Consider the following 22,570-nt stretch of genomic DNA (forward strand, 5'->3'; position numbering starts at 1 on the left):
AGAGGCAGGTGGGAGGGGCCCTCTGGGAAGAGCAAGAGAGGAGCAGAGGGCGTTTGCCCCGCCCACTCAGGGCCGGGGAGCCTTCTGAGCTCCCAGGCTGGTCCCCTGTCCTCCAAGGCCCCCCATCCCCCTGGCTGCATTGGTCCTGGGGGCATAGGAGGAAGGCTGAAGGGAGAATAGGAGAGGCAAGCGGGAGGGGCCCTCCAGGACCAGAGGAGCAGGAGAGGAGAGGAGGGCATTTTCCCTGCCCACTCAAGCCCAGGAAGCCTGCTGGGCTCCCAGGTGAGGTCCCCTGCCCTCTGAGACCAGGGGTGGGGGGCACTCCTGGGCCCCTTCTGTTCCTTGAGCCTAAGCCCCACTGCCTACAGCCCACAGGGCCTTTCCCAGCCCTGTGGGTCCTAAGCATAGGCCCCGCCCACCACCCAAACCTCGCCCTTGCTTATGCCCCGCCCCACACAGCCAAGGCCTTTTCCCCCTTCTTTTTTGTTTTCTTTCCCTCCTCCTCTTTTTCACTATTATGGTACTGTTGTACTTTCCAGTTGTTGATTCATCTATATTTTTATATTTTTTCTAGCATATCTGTTAGTTTCCTAGTCTAATGTTATTTTTTTATTTGTTATTCTCTTTTTTTTTTTTTTGGCCACCCCACACAGCTTGCAGGATCTTGGTTCACAAGCTGCAGGTTGGGTCAAAGCTTCTGCAGTGGGAGCTCCAAGTCCGAACCACTGGGCTAACAGAGAACCTCAGACCCCAGGGAATATTCATCTGAGTGAGGTCTCATGGAGTTCCTCATCTCAGCACCAAGACCCAGCTCTACCCAAGAGCCTACAAACTCCAGTGTTGGAAGCCTCAGGCCAAACAACCAGTAAGACAGGAACACAATCCCACTCATAAAAAAAAAAAGGGAGATGGCAAAAAAATATGTCACAGATGAAGGAGCAAAGTAAAAACCTACAAGACCAAATAAATGAAGAGGAAATAGGCAATCTACCTGAAAAAGAATTCATAGTAATGACAGTAAATATGATCCAGAATCTCAGAAATAGAATGGAGGCATGGTTTGAGAAAATACAAGAAATGTTTAACAAAGATGTAGAAGAACTAAAGGACAAACAAACAGAGATGAACAACACAATAAATGAAATGAAAAACACACTAGAAGGAATCAATAACAGAATAACTGAGGCAGAAGAACGAATAAGTGAGCTGGAAGACAAAATAGTGGAAATAACTTCCGAGAAGCAGAATAAAGAAAAAAGAATGAAAAGAATTGAAGACAATCTCAGAGACATCTGGGACAATGCGAAATGCACCAACATTCAAATTATAGGGGTCCCAGAAGAAGAAAAAGAAAGGGTCTGAGAAAATATTTGAAGAGATTATAGTCGAAAACTCCCCTAACATGGAAAAGGAAATAGTCACCCAAGTCCAGGAAACACAGAGAGTCCCATAGAGGATAAACCCTAGGAAAAACACACCAAGACACATATTAATCAAACTAACAAAAATTAAATTCAAAGAAAAAATATTAAAAGCAGCAAGGAAAAAACAAAAAATTACATACAAAGGAATCCCCATAAGGTTACCAGCTGATTTTTCAGCAGAAACTCTGCAGGCCAGAAGGGAGTGGCAGGATATACTTAGAGTAATGAAAGAGAAAAACCTACAACAAAGATTACTCTACCCAGCAAGCATCTCATTCAGATACGATGGAGAAATCAAAAGCTTTTCAGACAAGCAAAAGCTAAGAGAATTCAGTACCACCAAACCAGATTTATAACAAATACTAAAGAAACTTCTCTAGGTGGGAAACACAAGAGGTGAAAAAGACCCACAAAAACAAACCCAAAACAATTAAGAAAATCGAAATATGAACATACATATCAATAATAACCTTGAATGTAAATGGATTAAATGCCCCAACCAAAAGACACAGACGGCTGAATGGATACAAAAACAAGAACCATATATATGCTGTCTACAAGAAACCCACTTCAGGCCTAGGGACACATACAGACTGAAAGTGAAGGGATAGAAAAAGATATTCCATGCAAATGGAAATCAAAAGAAAGCTGGAGTAGCAATACTCGTATCAGATAAAATAGAGTTTAAAATAAAGTCTGTTACAAGAGATAAGGAGGGACACTACATAATGATCAAGGGATCAATCCAAGAAGAAGATATAACAATTATAGATGTTTATGCACCCAACGTAGGAGCACCTCAATACATAAGGCAAAAGCTAACAACCCTGAAAGGAGAAATTGATAGTAACACAATAATAGTAGGGGACTTTAACACCCCACTTACACCAATGAACAGAACATCCAAACAGAAAATAAATAAGGAAACACAAGTTTTAAATGACACAATAGACCAGATAGATTTAATTGGTATTTATAGAACATTCCACCCAAAAGTGGGAGAATACACTTTCTTCCCAAGTGCACATGGAACATTCTCCAGGATAGATCACATCATGGGTCACAAATCAAGCCTTGGAAAATTTAAGAAAACTGAAATCATATCAAGCATTTTTTCTGACCACAATGCTATGAGACTGGAAATCAATTACAGGAAAAAAAAACTGTAGAAAACACAAATACGTGGAAGCTAAATAGTGCACTACCAAAAAACCAAGAGATCACTGAAGAAATCAAAGAGGAAATCAAAAAATACATAGAAGCAAAGGACAATGAAAACACAATGACCCAAAACCTATGGGGCACAGCAAAAGCAGTGCTAAGAGGGAAGTTTATAGCAATTCAATCTCACTCAAAAAACACGAAAAAACTCAAAACAATCTAACCCTACCCTTAAAACAACTAGAGAAAGAAGAACAAAGAAAACCCAAAGTCAGTAGAAGGAAAGAAATCATAAAGATCATAAATCTTTATGATTTCTGATAAATAAAATGAAACAGAAATGAAGAAAACAATAGCAAAGATCAATAAAACTAAAAGCTGGTTCTTTGAGAAGATAAACAAAATTGATAAACCCTTACCCAGACTCGTCAAGAAAAAAGGGAGAAGATGCAAATCAATAAAATTAGAAATGAAAAAGGGAAAATCAAAACTGACACTGCAGAAATACAAAGGATTATAAGAGACTACTACAAACAACTATATTCCCATAAAATGGACAACCACGAAGAAATAGACAAATTCTTGGAAAGGTACAATTTTCCAAGACTGAACCAGGAAGAATTAGAAAATATAAACAGGCCTATCACAAGTAATGAAATTGAAACTGTGATTAAAAATCTTCCAACAAACAAAAGTACAGGACCAGATGGCTTCAGAGGCAAATTCTATCAAACATTTAGAGAAGAGCTAACACCAATCCTTCTCAAACTCTTCCAAAAACTTCAGAGGGAGAAACACTCTCAAATTCATTCTACGAAGCCACCATTACCTTGATACCAAAACCAGAAAAAGATATCACAAAAAAAGAAAATTATAGACCAATAACACTGATGAAAATAGATGCAAAAATCCTGAACAAAATACTAGCAAACAGAATCCAACAACACATTAAAAGGATCATACACCATGATCAAGTGAGAGTTATCCCAGGGATGCAAGGATTCTTCAATTTACGCATATCAATCAATGTGATAAACCATATTAACAAACTGAAGGAGAAAAACCATATGATCATCTCAACAGATGCAAAAAAAGCCTTCAGCAAAATTCAACACCCATTTATTATAAAAAACCCTCCATAAAGTGGGCATAAAGGGAACCTACCTCAACATAATAAAGGCCGTATATGATAAACCCACAGCCAACATCATTCTCAATGGTGAAAAATTGGAAGCATTTCCTCTAAGATCAGGAAAAAGACAAGGATGTTCACTCTCACCACTATTATTCAACATAGTTTTGGAAGTCCTAGCCGTGGCAATCAGAGAAGAAAAAGAAATAAAAGGAATACAAATTGAAAAAGAAGAAGTAAAACTGTCACTGCTTGCAGATGACATAATACTATACACAGAGAATCCTAAAGATGCCACCAGAAAACTACTAGAACTAATCAATGAATTTGGCAAGGTTGCAGGATACAAAATTAATGCACAGAAATCTCTGGCATTCCTATACACCAACAATGAAAAATCAGAATGAGAAATTAAAGAAACAATCACATTTACCATCACAACAAAAAGAATAAAATACCTAGGAATAAACCTACCTACAGAGGCAAAAGACTTGTACTCAGAAAACTATAAAACACCGATGAAAGAAATCAAAGATGACACAAACAGATGGAGAAATATACCATGTTCTTGGATTGGAAGAATCAACATTGTGAAAATGACTATACTACCCAAAGCAATCTACAGATTCAATGCAATCCCTATCAAACTACCAATGGCATTTTTCACAGAATTAGAACAAAAAATTTTACGATTCGTATGGAAACATAAAAGTCCCCAAATAGCCAAAGCAATCTTGAGAAAGAAAAATGGAGCTGGAGGAATCAGGCTCCCTCACTTCAAATTATACCACAGAGCTACAGTAATCAAGACAGTATGGTACTGGCACAAAAACAGAAATATAGATCAATGGTACAGGGTAGAATGCCCAGAGATAAACCCACACACATATGGTCACCTAATTTACAACAAAGGAGGCATGAACATACAATGGAGAAAAGACAGCCTTTTCAATAAGTGCTGGGAAAACTGGACAGCTCCATGTAAAAGAATGAAATTAGAACACTACTTAACACCATACACAAAAACAAACTCCAAATGGATTAAAGACCTAAATATAAGACCAGACACTATGAAACTCTTAGAGGAAAACATAGGAAAAACACTCTTGGACATAAACCACAGCAAGATCTTTTTTGACCCACCTCCTAGAGGAACAGAAATAAAAACAAAAATAAACAAATAGGACTTAATTAAACTTAAAAGCTTTTGCACAGCAAAAGAAACCATAAACAAGATGAAAAGACAACCCTCAGAATGGGAGAAAATATTTGCAAATCAAACAACGGACAAACGATTAATCTCCAAAATATACAAACAGCTCATGGAGCTCAATATCAAATAAACAAACAATCCAATTTAAAAAATGGGCAGGGGCTTCCCTGGTGGCGCAGTGGTTGAGAGTCCGCCTGCCAATGCAGGGGACACGGGTTCATGCCCTGGTCCGGGAGGATCCCACATGCCGCGGAGCGGCTGGGCCCGTGAGCCATGGCCGCTGAGCCTGCGCGTCCGGAGCCTCTGCTCCGCAGCGGAAGAGGCCAGAATGGTGAAAGGCCCATGTACTGCAAAAAAATAATAATAATAATAATAAAATAAAAACTGGGCGGAAGACCTAAATAGACATTTCACAAAGGAAGACATACAGATGGCCAAGAGGCACATGAAAAGATGCTCTACATCACTAATTATTAGAGAAATGCAAATCAAAACTACAATGAGGTATCACCTCATGCCAGTCAGAATGGCTGTTATCAAAAAGTCTAGAAACAATAAATGCTGGAAAGGGTGTGGTGAAAAGGGAGCACTCCTGCACCCTTGGTGGGAATGTAAATTGATAAAACCACTATGGAAAACAGTATGGAGATTCCTTAAAATACTAAAAATAGAACTACCACATGACCCAACAATCCCACTACTGGACCCATACCCTGAGAAAACCATAATTCAAAAAGAGTCATGTACCACAATGTTTGTTAATGCAGCACTATTTACAATAGCCAGGACATGGAACCAACCTAAATGTCCATTGACAGATGAATGGATAAAGAAGATGTGACACATATATACAATGGAATATTACTCAGCCATATAAAGAAACGAAATTGAGTTATTTGTAGTGAGGTCGATGGACCTAGAGTCTGTCATACAGAGTGAAGTAGAAAAAGTCAGAAAGAGAAAAACAAATACTGTATGCTAATGCATATATATGGAATCTAAAAAAAACCCCAGAAAACAAATGGTACTGATGAACCTAGTTGCAGGGCAGGAATAAAGATGTAGACATAGAGAATGGACTTGACACAGGGTGGGAGGGGGTAGCTGGGGTGAAGTGAGAGTAGCATCAACATATATACACTACCGAATGTAAAATAGTTAGATAGTGGGAAGCAGTAGCATAGCACAGGGAGATCAGCTCGGTGCTTTGCAATGACCTAGAGGGGTGGGATAGGGAGAATGGGAGGGAGGCTCAAGAGGGAGGGGATATGGGGACATATGTATGCATATGGCTGATTCATGTTGGTGTACAACAGAAACTAACACAGTATTGTGAAGCAATTATATCCCAATAAAGATCTATTTAATAAAAAGCAAACGTTGTGTTTAATTTGCTGAATTACATCATGTTCAATTTTATAGCAATACCTGAGAAGATATTTTATATTAGTTTAAATAATTCCACCACCTGCTATAGGACCTGTTCATTAATGAAGTCTCCTTATTGCTTTGATATTTGGGCATTTGCTGTTTGCTATGGTTCATCTAATATATTTATCAATGATAAAATTAATTCTGATAAAACAATGTCATCCACAATCCCATAATCCCATTACCCTAATCAATCAACCATGATTATTTGTCCACATTCCCCTTCAATCCTTTGTGTAGGCAATTGTGGAGTTTATGTACGTACAGTCATAGAGTTTCCCCCAAAATCTCATATTCAGGACTAAAATTTCAATAACTGCATAAAATTAGCTTGTTAATATTATTTACTAAAACACGTTCTTTGTGTTCTACAGTAAGTATATCTCCAATATTGTACCCTTATAAATAACATGGTGAGGAATATCTTCAAATAAATAGCTTTGATTTGGGGGGGGCATAATCTCCTGAGCATCGATCTCAGTGGTGGGTTTTCCAGGTTAGATGGCTTCAATGTGGACAAAGTAGAAATGGAATTGACATGAGCATTAAACGTCTCCCATGAGCGTCATCCCTCATCTCCTGACTCACGGCAGAAGCTGCAGAGAGAGCTGGGGAAGCACGTCAGCCCATGATTAGACCCGTCAAACATGTTTAAATAAAAAGGAGTTTAGAATATTTAACAGGATCAAAGATAAAAGATTACAGAGATTTGGAGCCCTTTAATAACTATTAAAAATACATCCCCCCACTCTACTCCTGGTGGTGCGTCAAGCGCGGAAGAGAGTCAGACAGACATGGAATTCAAAAGTCAGGGGCCTTTATCTTTGTGACAGCGTCATCTGACAGGTAAGGAAAAAAGCACATATTGTGTTTACTTGAGAGGGGGAAGAAGTATAGTTACTTACTAAAAGTGGGAAGCAGCCAATCTAAGAGCCACCCGGATGATGGAGTTGTAAGATGTTAGAGCAGGAAGAGAACTTCATAACCTAGACCATCCCCTCCACTACCAAGACAGGCAACCGAGTGTCATCAAGGGTTCCAAACCGGCCTCTAGTCACCGTGCATCCCAGGCAGAGCCCAGACCCTCTGGCTTCTGTCCAGTGCTCTTTCCAGTGACCTATGCTGCCTCCTCTCAAAATAAAACGAGGGCTAGCAGACAGCCACCACTGAGACACTTGAGGCATTCCAACTTCCGCTTACTTTTAGGTTAGAAGGGGTTACATCAGACACGCAGAAGTTCATTCCCAACCCAAGCATCCTGGACAGCCCCAACACACATTTCCAGAAAGGGAAATTTCCTTTTTTCCCTGGGACAGTTGGCCTGCTTCGTTGCTCCCCAGTCCCTGAACTGCCAGGAGCCTCGCCTGGTTAAGGTGAGTCCTGATGCCCTGCAGGTGGCACTTCCCATCAGTACCCATCAGTGTGCCCACTCCAGTTGTTGGCTCCTGTTCTCTCTGGGCTGCTATCCAGTCTAATTGGCCAATGTCCAGGCTGTAACAGTCATCAGATATTTTGAACGTCATCCCTGGCATTTGCCAAAGTTTTCCTATGAAGTAGAGGATTCACCAGATTGTCTTAAAAAGAGGAAAAATAAGTTTGCGGACGGGATGAATAATCCAGCCTCTGAGAACAGCTGCAAGGAAGATTCTGATTAACAGTGTTTAGCTCAATGTTTCCAAACTTATTAGACCATATAGGAACAGTACTGCTCCTTCCTGAAATTTTTTCAGTTTCAAGGAATACCTATTATGGTCCTGGGAACTAGGGTTCTGGGAAACAGTCATGGAAAGGAAATGGATTTCCACTATCTGATGGCACCTGTGTCTGAAAGTCCCATCTTCCTGTAGAAGAAGATGTGGATAAAGTCCAGCTTTGGGAAGGAAAATCATGGGAAAATGGTAGAGATATTGACATATTGAAACTCTGATTCTTCCACTTGACCTTGAGGAAATGCCTTAAATTGTCATACGCTTGGTTTCTTCATCTGTAAGACAGGTTTAGCATTACCTCCTTATCAAGATTACTGTGAGGATGCTAAAGATAAAAGATGTAAAGTATTGGGCTTCCCTGGTGGCACAGTGGTTGAGAGTCCGCCTGCCGATGCAGGGGACACGGGTTCGTGCCCCGGTCCGGGAAAATCCCACATGCTGCGGAGCTGCTGGGCCCGTGAGCCATGGCCGCTGAGCCTGTGCGTCCGGAGCCTGTGCTCCGCAGCGGGAGAGGCCACAACAGTGAGAGGCCCACGTACAGCCAAAAAAAAAAGATGTAAAGTATTGATCACGATCACGGTGCCTGGCAGATAGCAAATACAGAGAAGTGTTAGCTGCTGTCAACCAGCCCAGAGCACCGTCAAGGGTGCCCTTGAGGCTCCCTGCTCTCCTGAAGATCAGTCTGGTTGACAGACAAGATAGGACTCTAGAACTATAGCCGCATAAAAGACAGGACTGAACCTAGGCTGGAGGGACATGGTGTCACTGGAATGGTTTGAAGATGTTTCATAAAATTGGTGTGATCAGTTGAGCCCTGACGGAAAGAACGTTCTCCTCTTTCTACTCATTAAAAAAACAACTGCCTTCTTTAGAATGGTGGTTGCCGGGGACAAGGGGGGATAGAGAATGAGGAATTATTGTTTAATGTGTGCGGAGTTTCAGTTTGGGAAGATGAAAAAAGTTCTGGAGATGGATGGTGTGTTGGTTACATAACAATGTGAATGTACTTAATACCACTGAACTGTACACTTTAAAATGGTAAATTTTGTGTTATGTATACTATACCACACTTTTAAAAAAGTAAATAATTGTTCCCTTTTTATCCAAGGGACACATTAGATCACCCCTCTGCTCTGTACAAATTCACATCACTGGTTGAGACCACATCTCCCAGAGTGTGCTGGTCCTTTCTCGGCTTCCTCATCCCATTTCTTGTTCCTTCTAGGGTTTCTCTGCTTTTCCAGCCAAGCCTCCAGATGGTATTTCAGTAACTCAGCTAAACACCTTCCATCAGAGTCTTTTTTCCCCCTTCTCCCCCAGTTCACTTAAAAATAAATTGTCTTTTTTCGTAATTCCAGACAGAACATGAAGCTCTCTCTCTTTTACACTGCAACTGAATTCTAAGTACACAATTATGCAGGGAATGTCTTTAGATTCACCAGCTTGAGAACTTTTAAACATTAAGCTCTGAATCAGATAACAGCTTTCATCTAAAGAAGAGCTTTACACTGTACCTAAGTAAAAGCTTAACTTATAAAAAAAAGTTGTTACCAGGGGTATAATAATGTCAGGGTGGGCTTCCCTGGTGGCACAGTCGTTGAGAATCAGCCTGCAAGTGCAGGGGACACAGGTTCGATCCCCGGTCTGGGAAGATCCCACATGCTGCAGAGCAACTGAGCCTGTGCACCACAACTACTGAGCCTGTGCTCTAGAGCCCGTGAGCCACAACTACTGAAGCCCACACGCCTAGAACCCGTGCTCCACAACGACAGAAGCCACCACAATGAGAAGCCCGCGCACCGCAACGAAGAGTAGCCCCTGCTCGCCGCAATTAGAGAAAGCCCGTGCGCAGCAACGAAGACCCAACACAGCCATAAATAAATAAATAAACAAACAAACAAACAAATAAATGTATGTATGTCGAGGTAATAAAATAAGTGACTGCAAAACCCTCCCGAATAAAACAAGCCTCCCCAAAATTAAGTAAGAATATTTCTAATGCAGCTGATGGCTTATTAGTTTCTGCTGTCCACCTTTGCATGTGATGCTTCCAAAAAAAAAAAAATCCAAGTTACACAAGTATCCTAGTGTCCCCCTCCCCATCTACCTATTAATAAGATTTCACCATGTAAAACAAGCTAGACAATCACTATGCCCTAGTTGGCTGTGGTTAAGACTTAATTGGACGGCTGTGTTCAATTTTGAGCATCATGTTTCCAGAAAGAAAAGAAAAAAGTGATAAATTGGATGTAGTCCAAAGGAAAGCAAGACAACAGATGAAAGTGGCTTAGAAAATAAGACCCAGTTGGAATGTTAAGGTAATTCTGTGTGTTTTCAGCTCAGAGAAAAGATGGCTGGGAAATAATGGAAAACATCTGATGAGTCAATTCTGACTGGGTCTCTGAGGGCATAACGACGGTAGGAAGAGGAGAAGGGAGGGAATCTTGTTCAATTCCTTCTCTGCAGCTCACAGCACAAGCTCTGGCATGTAGTGGGTGTTCAGTAAAAACGTTCTTGTTGAACACCCCCTAGAGAAATACACTGAAATGAGATTGTGAAATCTTCTCGGCTGATGCTTTACAAATCTCTTTTGCTAGAAAGGGTCTAATTGTCGGGCTTGATCTGCAACAAACATAATTTAGGAAAGGTAAGATCAATGTTCCCATTAAACCCGTCATGGAATCAATAACTTACCCCAAGTCTCCTGTCAACGCTGCTAACTCAATTATCTGTACTTGTAGCCACGTCCGTGGTGTCACTCCAAAATTTACAACTCCCTGTGGCCCCCAAGGTAAAGTTCAAAATCTGGAGGTACACTGGTGTCTACATTCTGTCTCAGAGATGCCTTTCTAATCTAGCTGCCTCTCCTTCCCTCTCCATGTCCACCTACTCAGACAAAATGTTCTGCACATGACGCCCACCCCAACCTTTTTTCACCCTGCAATATCTCAGGCAAACCTGCGTTTCATTCTCAGTGGCACTGCTTCCTATCTATGTGACCTTGAGCTAATTGCTTGCCTTCCCTGAATCTTGTTCCATCACATGTAAGGTAGGGACAGCAATAGCTCCTATGCGTCTTAAAGAAGGTCATGCATGTATGTAAAATTTTCAGCACCGCGCCTGGCACATAGAGTCCTCCCCTATTTTCCTGTCTTTGATGATGCCATGTTCCTTCTCCAGAATGTCCTTCAGGGTTGCTTTTCACCAATTTGCTAAATTCTACCCATGCACTGAAGCCCAACTCAAGTCTAACCTTATTCACAGAGTTTTCCCCGAACGCCATAGTCTACAAGAATTTTACCCAAGTTCCGTGGACATGGAGCATTCATTCTCTGGACTGGCTCTTTGGATACTAGATCATCACCCCCACTGAAACATCGGCTGCTTTAACTTGTCGCTTGGGCTCAGCTCCCTGCGCAACAGAAAGAGGTGTAATATAAAGTCCCAACTCTCAAGAGGATAGAGGAGAGGAAGCATTTATCTACATTTATAAAGCACCACCCTGGACTAGCTACTTGGCACTTTCATGTACTGTCTTTCTATTCAGAAAAGTAACAGTGGTGGCTCTGAACCATGGCTGCATATCAGAATCACCACTGCATGTTAAATATATGCATTCCCCATGTCCTAGTCCATTCTAGTTTAAACAGAATTTCTGGTGGTGAGGCCTCAGTACTTTATATAAACTCCCCAGGGAATTTTCATGAGCACCCAAGGGTGAGAACCTCTGGCTTACACACACACACACACACACACACACACACACACACTCATGTGCATGCATGCGTCCATGCATGAAAACATCCTCAGTAATTTAGCCTGGTGATACTAGGCAGTCTTAGAGCATTCACCTACCCACACTCTCACCTATTTTTTTCACTCATTTATTCAACCAATACACACATTTCAATGCCTCATATGCACAAATAAAGCACTTTGCTAGATGCCAAGAAAGACAAAATATAACTCAGAGGTTCTGCCCCTTAAGGAGCTTACATATTAGTAGGAGAGAACAATTTTATATACTTATTATACTTATCTAATCACAGGTAGTGTATGATGAATGCCCCCCAAAAAGATGCCAGCTACCGTGAAGTATCTTCCAGCTGGGGTCAGGGTAGGCATCACAGAAAGACATTAGGAGGAGAAGGATTTGAATACATGGCAGAAGGAGCAATGGTGTTCTAGGTGGGAAGAAATGCCCAAGCAATGGCAAGGAGCTGGGGAAGTGCTGGGTAATCACAGGCAATGATGGGGCTGGAAATGTAGCCTAGATGTCCATCCTTCACCTATGCAAAGACGCTGAAAACATTCTTTACTCATGGCTACTGGCTTCCTTACAAAACCCTGTATGCCACTGCAGTTCTTATGGACCAGGCTCAGAACTTAACCACTCTCTGCTGTCACATCGTCCCAGGCCAACCTCTCCGAGGGACTTAGACGGAGTTCATGAGGCCACCTGGGAGTTCTTTTTCTCCCATTTTAACACCCCTTAGCCTCATTACGTGACCTACAGAGCCATTTGCTAGTTGTTACACCCAGCAGGTGGAAAACATGTGGTCTCCCTGGGGCACTGGCTTTTTGAACACTCTCAGCAGGAAACCTGGTATGAATGGGTTCCCAAGACGCTGGGGAAGGCACAGAAGAAGTCACCCATTTGAAGACATGCTGGTCATCTGGAGAAGTTAACGCGGTTTCTAAAAGCAGGGCGCGTTGCAGGCGGCCTAAGGTAATAGCAGGTGTCAGAAGTTTGCATTCCAGTCCCAAGCTCTGCTCATGGCTAGAGTGACCTCTGGTGAATTTCTTCCCCTTCAGTGGCTCTCAGTTTCCCATCTTTAAAAGGAAGGATATGGATTAGATCATAAGTCAGCATTTTTATTGTAAAAGTTATCACTTCCCAAGGATTCGCAGATAAACATTATCTTACTTAATCCTTCCAATAATCATATGAGAAAAGTAGTGGTATTATATCCATTGTACAGATGAGGAAACTGAGGTTAAGAAAGGTTAGGTATAGTACCCCAGAGCTGTAACTAGAACCTGGAGGAAAACAATGTTTTTCAAACTGCAGGCTTTAAAATTTAGAGGGTTGTGACCGGCACCTTTTTTTTTAGTGGAAAGGAATGAATTGGAATGGATTAGAATAGAAAACTAAGCGTGAATCTCACACAATAAGGGTAAGTATTGTTTGGGGAAATTTTGATTTCAGTTATCCCCACTACACATACATATGTTTTATGTATAATATATATTTTGATTATATGCATATATGCATATACACTTACATATTACACTTGATCACAGTAAAAAACGTTTATCGTTCTGGAAGCTATGGTCAAAAACAATTGAAAAATACTGCTGTAAACCACTGAGCATAGCTCTTCCCTGGATGATTTCTACAGAACTATCTTTCTCCACCTTTTAACACTAATGGTTTGTAAATCTGCAACTTTGGAGGATGCACGGGGCTGTGATTATTCTGATGGCAGAGAATGTCCATTTACATCAAGTGTGGGACATTTTAGACCTGGGTTACCTCTTTCTCATTCTGCTGAGAGCAATGTGGACTCAGTCTCGGGGCCCAAGAAGACCTGTGTCTGGTGGAAAAGCCACAGCACAGAGGTGGTACTGCTGGAATTCCGCAGGAAGGGATGGGTCCTCAGGGATTCCCAATCCAGCTGGAGAACAGAATTGCCATCTGGTAAATCACACGATGATTTTTGCTCTTGCCAGACGTACCCTATCAATATGGAAGATACAGACAGTCTTCACCACATAAACAGGTTATGTTGCCAAAAGTTCCTTTGAAACTCAGATGTTTGGAGTTTGGAATACGTTACCCCATAGAAACAAGGATATAAATGGAGGTTAGGTTTTCATGTTTTAGAACTCAGAGGGTGTGTGACGCTTATGTATAAGTTCCTTATGCTTCCTGAGTCTTAGTTCCTCATTGCAAAAATGACTCACTGAGAATGACCTTTCTGTAGTTGTGTTGGGGTCGACGTGAGGTGATGCATGTACAGAGTATGATACTAGGTCACCATGGCTGTTGTTATAACATTGTGGTAGAGAAAATGCATGTGACCTTGACCACAGCACTTGAGCACTCAGAGCCTCAGTTTCTATCTCTGTAAAATTACAATGAAAATATTTCCTTCACAGGGTTATTAGAGATATAAATGGGATCATTTACACAAAGCACCCAGTACAAACCCTAACACAGGTGAGTGTTTAATCAATGAGGGGAGGGTCTTTGCTATCTCAAGAACGCCTGCCCATAGCTGCACAGGCTTTCTGGGTTGATCTGAATCAACCCCTATAAATACTCTTTTGTACCAGGAAAATCAAAATTAACAAGTGTTTAGCAGATGCCTCCCTTATGTTCAATCCCTTGATTGGTTCCATGTGACATAAATGAGAGGTAGATGCTAAGGTTCCTCATGCTAAGAATGTGGTGTAGAAATACTGCTAACGTCTGTACGTTCATGGGATCAGAGAACACCCTAAAGCTGATAAAGAAGCCAGGTAAAGAGTGGGCTGGGGCATGTTTCAGGCAGAGAGTGTAACTCACTGGTCCAGGTGAATTGCACCCCTACTAGCAAGATGGTGAAGCACATGAGAAAATGATCGTGGTAATGTTTAACCTTCACCCATTATTAATGATCCCCAGGGAAAACTGCCAGGTTGTATACTTTGTAGAGCAACTGTCCATGGACCAGTGGCTAAACTTTGCAAAGGAGGAGGAGACTGATTGTCACAAGAATAAAGTTCCCTGTAAGGTCTCAAGTTTCACACAATCTTTACAATACTCAAGATGATCTCTCTGGGGAAGGTGAAAAGAATTATAATTACATCTGTGAAAAAGGCTTGAGAAAGAAAACACTATCCTGCCATATGGTGTGTGGAAAATGTTTTGGAACTGAATAAATAACATGGTGGGTGTTCTCCCCCTTCCCCCATTTTTGTTTATACATCTATGTTATGCAGGCTGACTGGTGAACGTGGATCAGTTTTTCTTTCGGAATAGAAATGCACTGGGTAATTTAATTTTATGACCATTAATAATACGGTCTCTCTCTGCAAGCAAAGACATTTACAAACTTATAATCAGATTTTGTGATTTGGGTGTAAACCAATCACCCACAAGAGGCAAGGAGATATTTCCATCCAGCTTTCCCTTCGCAGTAAGATTGCATGAAATGCAAAAAGGGCATATAGTAAAAGGTCCAGGATCCCAGAGGGAAGTGGGCAGGAGACCGGGGGGGAAGGGGCAAGGTCACTGGTTTCAATGGATACTTCATTCTTCAGCAAGAAATTTGTAAAAGCTGGCCATTCATAGGTATTAACCACCAAATGTGTTCCAGACTCTGTCCAAATGGCATCTTGTTGCATGTTCCCGTCAACTCTATGCTGTCAGTGTTGCCATACCCATTTATCAGATGAGAAAGCAGAGGTCAGGAAAATGAAGTGAACTGCTCCTGTTAGCACAGCTAACCAATAGCATAGTTCAGATCTGACCCCTTACCTGCCTAGCCTCCACCTTTCACTCTTACCACCTTATCCCTCTACCAGAAACACATCCCACAGAGGGAATACCACTTAGAAAGAAGTGCAAGTATTTATACTGCAAGACAAACTGGGCCAAACACTATAAAGGATGCACTAGGATCTTACAATAAGATTGCAAATTGAGGGGTTTTCAAAAAATTTAATGGTTAATATTTAGGAATTTCTTAGTGTACCAAGTGTTTTATAATCTGTTAACCTTACTTAATCCTCCCAGCAGTCCAACGAGAGAGGCACTGACATTCAATTCTGCTGAAAGGTGAGGAAACTCAAGTTCAGAGAAGTGAAGCAAGTGACCGAGGCTCGCAGAGGCAGTAAATGATGGTACTAGGTTTTGAAGCCACATCGTTATGACTCCCAAGCTTACATTTTAATATCAATGCATCAGTGCAGATGAATGAGTGATGTTAGAGTTAGAACTTGGGCAGTGGGCAGAGAATAACCAAAAGGTCTCAGGAGGCATGGAAATTCTTAAGGATTATAGAGAAGCCCAGTTTGGCTGGATCATAAGTGGCCATGCTGAGCAGATTCAGTCATTTGAAAAGAACTCATTGAGTTTCTTCTGTGTGCTATACATCATCCTGTATCTGGGGGTACAAAGATGGTTAAGATACACTCACTGCCCTGGAGTATGTCTGACATTTAAACGTCAGACAAGTTGTAAGTTCCATGAAGGTACAGACCTCAAGCACACAATGGAAGCCCAACAAATATCACATTTCATTCTTTCAACAAATAATTAATGATGCGCCATTACTGCTCCATCCCCACACCTACTATGTGCCATATGCTTGTTGTAGCTGCTGGGATGGAGCAGTAAATAAAACAACAAAATACTTGCCGTCTTAGAGTACATACTCTAGCTAAAATAGTGTAGAATAGGAAGGTAGGGAATTTGGGGGTGAGGTAGGTGTTACAAGTTTAAGGAATGTCAAAATGGACCTCACTAAGGTGCATTTTGAAAAAAGAATTAGTAATAAAACTTGAAAGATAGGTTCAGAAAGAATAGTGTTTCCATGTGGACGATGGTAAACCAATGAACATGATGCTTTGGGTGTCATCATCAAGAATTTCAAGATAGCCAACCTTGGATGTCTGAGTGTTTGGGCCAAGTGGGTCACAGGGAAAAGGATGTGAGGTCTGGGGTACCTCTCACTGTCCCCATCTTGCCAGGCTAGGCAAATGTGACCTACATTTCTTGTTCATGCTGGTCTGAATATAGATGCCATCCCTAACCTGGTCTCCAGTGTCTCTACCACAGGCCAGCCACAAGGACACTTTCTGTGGCCTGAAAGAAGATCAGTAGGCATTTGATAGGGAGCAATGAGCCCCACGGATGGTGGGCAAATGTCCTGTCCTGTCCTGAGAAGACAAAGACTTTTGGCAAGATCATTGAGAAGCCAAGAGGACTAGCATGAAGACCAGTGACCCTTATTCTGGCACACCATCTTCCCTCTCTTTTGCGTAATTTTTCTGCCATACTCTGACTGGTATCTTATCTTTTCTATATCAACTTATTATCTTATCATCTCCTTTCCTCAAATGTACCTTCTTCTTCCTAACCAGACTTTTATATAGGATATTTAAGCAATACCTTTGCTCAAGAGTTTCTCTCTTTCAGGAGCACACGAATCCACCTTTACCTTGCAAAAACAAACAAACAAACAAAAAACCTCTCTATCATCTTTTAATGCCATGGATGTTAACTAGACTTACTTTGGTGATCATTTTGCAACATATACAAATTTCGTATCATTATGCTGTACACCTGAAACACCTAATATAAAGTTATATGTCAATTATACCTAAATAAAAAAAAATTTTAAGACTCATCTTAAATCACCTACTCTAAGAAACCTACCTGAATTACCAGCCCCCCAAGGCAGAGCCAGGTACACTTAGATGTATTCAATTTTCATAAATTTGTGTTCAACGTGGACCAAATTATGAAGGTTACCTGTTTATCCGTGTGTCTTACAACCATCCCACGGGCCCACCTTGAATTCATGGCACACAGCAGTCCTGTCTTTTTAGCTCTGTGACTGCAGCCTTGAAAAAGATCCTAGGGCATCAGTAGGCTCATCAGATATATTAGAAATTTAACTAAACTGAGGGCAGAGCAAGGCTCTTACCTTCATTTTCCTCTCACCACCCAGCCTGGGTGTGACGTGCTCTTCAGACATGAGGTGGTTCAGGGACATGGCCTTTCCATGCCGCTCTCTGAGATCCCTGGCCCCCATCTCTAGATTGATTTGCTAGACCCCCTTTTTATTTTAATTAATTAATTTATTTTTGTTTTTCTGCTACACTTTTTTTTGAATTTTTGAATTTCATTTAATTTATTTTTTTATACAGCAGGTTCTTATTAGTTATCCATTTTATACATATTAGTGTATACATGCCAAGCCCTATCTCCCAATTCATCCCACCCCCCCACCCTCCTGCCCTGCCACTTTTCCCCCTTGGTGTCCATATGTTTGTTCTCTACATCTGTGTCTCTATTTCTGCCCTGCAAACCGGTTCATCTGTACCATTTTTCTAGGTTCCACATATGTTCCACATATGTGTTAATATACAATATTTGTTTTTCTCTTTCTGACGTACTTCACTCTGTATGACAGACTCTAGATCCATCCACGTCTCTACAAGTGACCCAATTTCGTTCCTTTTTATGGCTGAGTAATATTCCATTGTATATATGTACCACATCTTCTTTATCCATTCATCTGTCCATGGGCATTTAGGTTGCTTCCATGACCTGGCTATAGTAAACAGTGCTGCAATGAACATCGGGGTACATGTGTCTTTTTGAGTTAAGGTTTTCTCAGGGTATATGCCCAGTAGTGGGATTGCTGGGTCATATGGTAGTTCTATTTTTAGTTTTTTAAGGAACCTCCATACTGTTCTCCATAGTGGCTCTATCAATTTACATTCCTACCAACAGTGCAAGAGGGTTCCCTTTTCTCCACACCCTCTCCAGCATTTGTTGTTTGTAGATTTTCTGATGATGCCCATTCTAACAGGTGTGAGGTGATACCTCACTGTAGTTTTGATTTGCATTTCTCTAATAATTTGTGACGTTGAGCAACTTTTCATGTGCTTCTTGGCCATCTGTATCTTCTTTGCGAAAATGTCTATTTAGGTCTTCTGTCCATTTTTTGATTGGGTTGTTTGTTTTTTTAATATTGAGCTGCATGAACTGTTTATACATTTTGGAGATTAATCCTTTGTTCGTTGATTTGTTAGCAAATATTTTCTCCCATTCTGAGGGCTGTCTTCTCGTCGTTTGCAGTCTCCTTTGCTTTGCAAAAGCTTTTAAGCTTCATTAGGTCTCATTTGTTTACTTTTGTTTTTATTTGCTGGACCCCCTTTTCTCCAACCAAAGTTCAAAGGGTGGAAAGATATTTAAGTGGAATGAGGTCATACCTGACCATAGGACCCCAGTATGTCAGAGGTGATGTGGTTCTTAGTGTGAAGGAGCATCATCTCAGATAGCCACTGGCGACATCCAGCCCCCACTGAAATGCTCTGTTTAGTCTTCCCATGGTTAAAACAGTTGTCAAATTGTGATAACCCATTGCCTGTATTTAAAAACTGGGACATTTTTCACACAAAACTCCAGATTTCTATTTTCTTTTGAAAAATCGTAAGATCTAGCAACACTTGGCCTGAATTCTCACTCATATGTTTCCAGTTTGGTCCTGCAGGCACTGGAGTTTATAACCTTATAGAAATAAGTATATATTTTATTGTTATTATGTATTTACTAAATTATTATGCATTAAGGGAGCAAGTCATTTATTAAAATAATTCTTGGTTTTCTTCCTAGAGAATTCCCTCAATTCATTTATCTTTCTAGCATTTTGTGGACTTCCGAGGAAAAGAAATTCTGAGAGCCGGAGGGAGAACATTCCAAAAAAAGTTTTCCAACTTCTTCCAGCCTTCCTTCTCAAAACCTCAGACACTCTGGCCATGGCTCTGACATTTCTTTGGGAAAGCTCTTCACTTCGTTTCTCTTAGGGAGATAGTCCCAGATAGTCCCAGATCAGAGAATGTGCCTACAAATCTCAGAGCAGGCAAACTTGGGCCAGATCTTGGAGTTCTGGGCTCAGATCTACCCCCTAACCTCCCAGGACTGGGTGGGCAAGTCCGATAACCTTCAGGCCTCAGGTGGGAAAATGAGGCCACGATAAGAGTTCCGGATTTTCTTCTAAGTGTGACAGGAAGCTGTTGAGTGTTTCAAGCACACAGAGACATTAGAAGGTTGAGGTTTGAAATGATCCCTTTGGTGGCTGCACAGAGAACAGATTCTGTGGGTGGAGAGGGTGGGAGAAGTAGAAGGAGAGACACCAGTTTGTAGGTAACTGAAGTCGCCCAGGCTAGGGATGGTGGTGGTGTATTAGTTAGTTATCAATGGAGATCAGAGTTTGATATGGTTCTTATCAGCCAGCCTGCATTCCTTCTGGAGGCTCTAGGATGGAATCCATTTTCTTTTCATTTCCAGCTCTTAGAGGCCACCTGCATTCCTTGGCTCCATTTTCAAAGTCAGCAAGGAAGCATCTTTACCTCTCTCTTGGACTCCAACCCTCCTGCCTCCCTCTTCTAAGGACCCTTGTAATTGCATGGAGTCCACACGGGTAACCCAGGATAACCTCTCGCCTCAAGATCCCTAACTTAATCACACCTGCAAAGATCCTTTGGCCACGTGGTGTAACATATTCATAGGTTCCAGGGCATAGACCACTTTGGGAGACAATTATTCTGACCACGACAGGTGGAAACAATGAAGATGGAAAGGATGGATATTGTGTATATTTTAGAGGTCTATCTCTGTGTGCTGCAGATTCCAGGCACTTTTCCAGGGTGTCTCTTCCAAAAGCTCTGAGCATTTCTTACACAGTGGACCCCAATGGAGAATAACTCCCTTTTAAAAGTGAGAGGAGCAGTCACTCAGTGGCAAGCAAACAGGGAAAAAGTGAAATTTTTTTTTTTTTTTTTTTTTCGGTACACGGGCCTCTCACTGTTGTGACCTTTCCGGTTGTGGAGCACAGGCTCCGGACGCGCAGGCTCAGCGGCCATGGCTCACGGGCCCAGCCGCTCCGTGGCATGTGGGATCTTCCCGGACCGGGGCACGAACCCGTGTCCCCTGCGTCGGCAGGCGGACTCTCAACCACTGCGCCACCAGGGAAGCCCAAAAAGTGAAATTTTATATACACACACACATATATATGTGTATATATATATATGAATGTATATGTGTTTATATTATGTGCACATATGTTACACATATATACATTTGAATACTTAGATTATTTTATATCTATACATATATATGTGCATATATAGTGCATATATATAGTGCATATATATGCACTAGTATAATATCATATTAATATTATATTACATTACATCATATTATATTGTTATATTGAATGCTTGGATTTCATACTGGCTCCAACACTGATTATCTGAGGGCTCTTAGACAAGTCATTCATCTCCCTCTGAGCCTCAGTCTTCTGGCTTCTCAAATAACACCCACAGTAACCATCCTACTATTCCTAGGGTTCTCTGTGGAGAAATGGGATCTTGAACCCAGAAGAACTTGGTATAGAGCATAAGATTAGATGAAGCTAAGAATGAATGAGTGAAGAATTATCTCTGAATTTGAAATTTAAATCATCCCTGTTTTCTGCTCCATCCGGCTCCCCTGTCCTGGTTCCTCCCTCTAGAAAGATTCAATTCATGTAGGTTTAATTTTGCTGCTGGCTGTGAGGGTCAGGAGATCAAAGAGCCCTGGGAGGATTATTTAATTTCATAAAGGAAGTGATCAAAAGAATTGAAAGATAAAAAGAATCAAAAGGAAGCGTGGCAGTCCAGGGCATTCCCTGTGCTAGCGAACTATTGTTCTCTCACTCACCAATGCTAATGGAGCCCCTACTCCCTGTGTCCGGCTTACAGGCATTCTCATCCCATGTAATTCTCACATGAACCTCATGGAGTTGCCCCACTGTGATTCCCTTTCACAGACGACATCAACCCTTAGAGAGGTTTAACCACTTACTTGAGATAATGTCACGAGTTTGTGATAGAACACATAGGTCTGTGTGATTAAAGCCCTTGCTTTTAATCACTTTGTAACCTTCCTCTGCCTTACTCTCATGTTTTAGATATGAGTGTAAGGATGGATATCTAGCTAGCTAGCTAGAAGATAGATATTTTCAAGTTAGCTACCAACATGATTAACATGATATTTTTTTCAGGTTTAAGTCTTACTGCAATCATTCATAATAAAAAAAAAATAAGCCCATGCCTGTGTACAATGAAATGGAAAGAAAACCCTTATTTCCATTATTTAATTTGATCTCTAGTTAAGGATTTTTATCCCCATTTCATAGATGTAGAAACTGAGGCTCAAAAGGATTGAACAATTTGCCCAAGGTGACAAAACCATAAAGCAGTTTCTGGATCTCAAGAGCAGGTCTTCCAAATCCAAATCCATTTAAGAAACATTAAGATTACCTAGGTCAGTTTCTTTATTCCACTGAAGGGAAACTGAGGCCCAGATGGGAAGTACCTAGTCCAAGGATACAGAAGAGCTAAGAGGAGAGACTTGGGCATCAGACAGACCTGTGTTCACATCCCATTTCTCCCATTTACTTGCTGCATGTCCTTATGAGGTTTTTTTAAACTCCTTTATTGAGGGGTACAGTTTGCTTTTCTGTCAAATGAGGGTAATAATACTGTCCATACATTTTTGTGAAGGTTTAATTCAACATTAAAAGTGCCCATCATGTAGGAAATGGTGGCCCTTAGTGACACAACTAAATCTGGAGTCCAGGAATCATCTCCCAGCCTGATGTGTATTCCAAGACATTCAAGTCTCTTTGGAATTATTGGTCATATTTGTATACATGATGACATATAGTAATGCACA

This window comes from Monodon monoceros, unplaced genomic scaffold, assembly GCF_005190385.1.
Source record: "Monodon monoceros isolate NGI ecotype Baffin Bay Population unplaced genomic scaffold, NGI_Narwhal_1 Super_Scaffold_5, whole genome shotgun sequence".
Lineage (NCBI taxonomy): Eukaryota > Metazoa > Chordata > Mammalia > Artiodactyla > Monodontidae > Monodon > Monodon monoceros.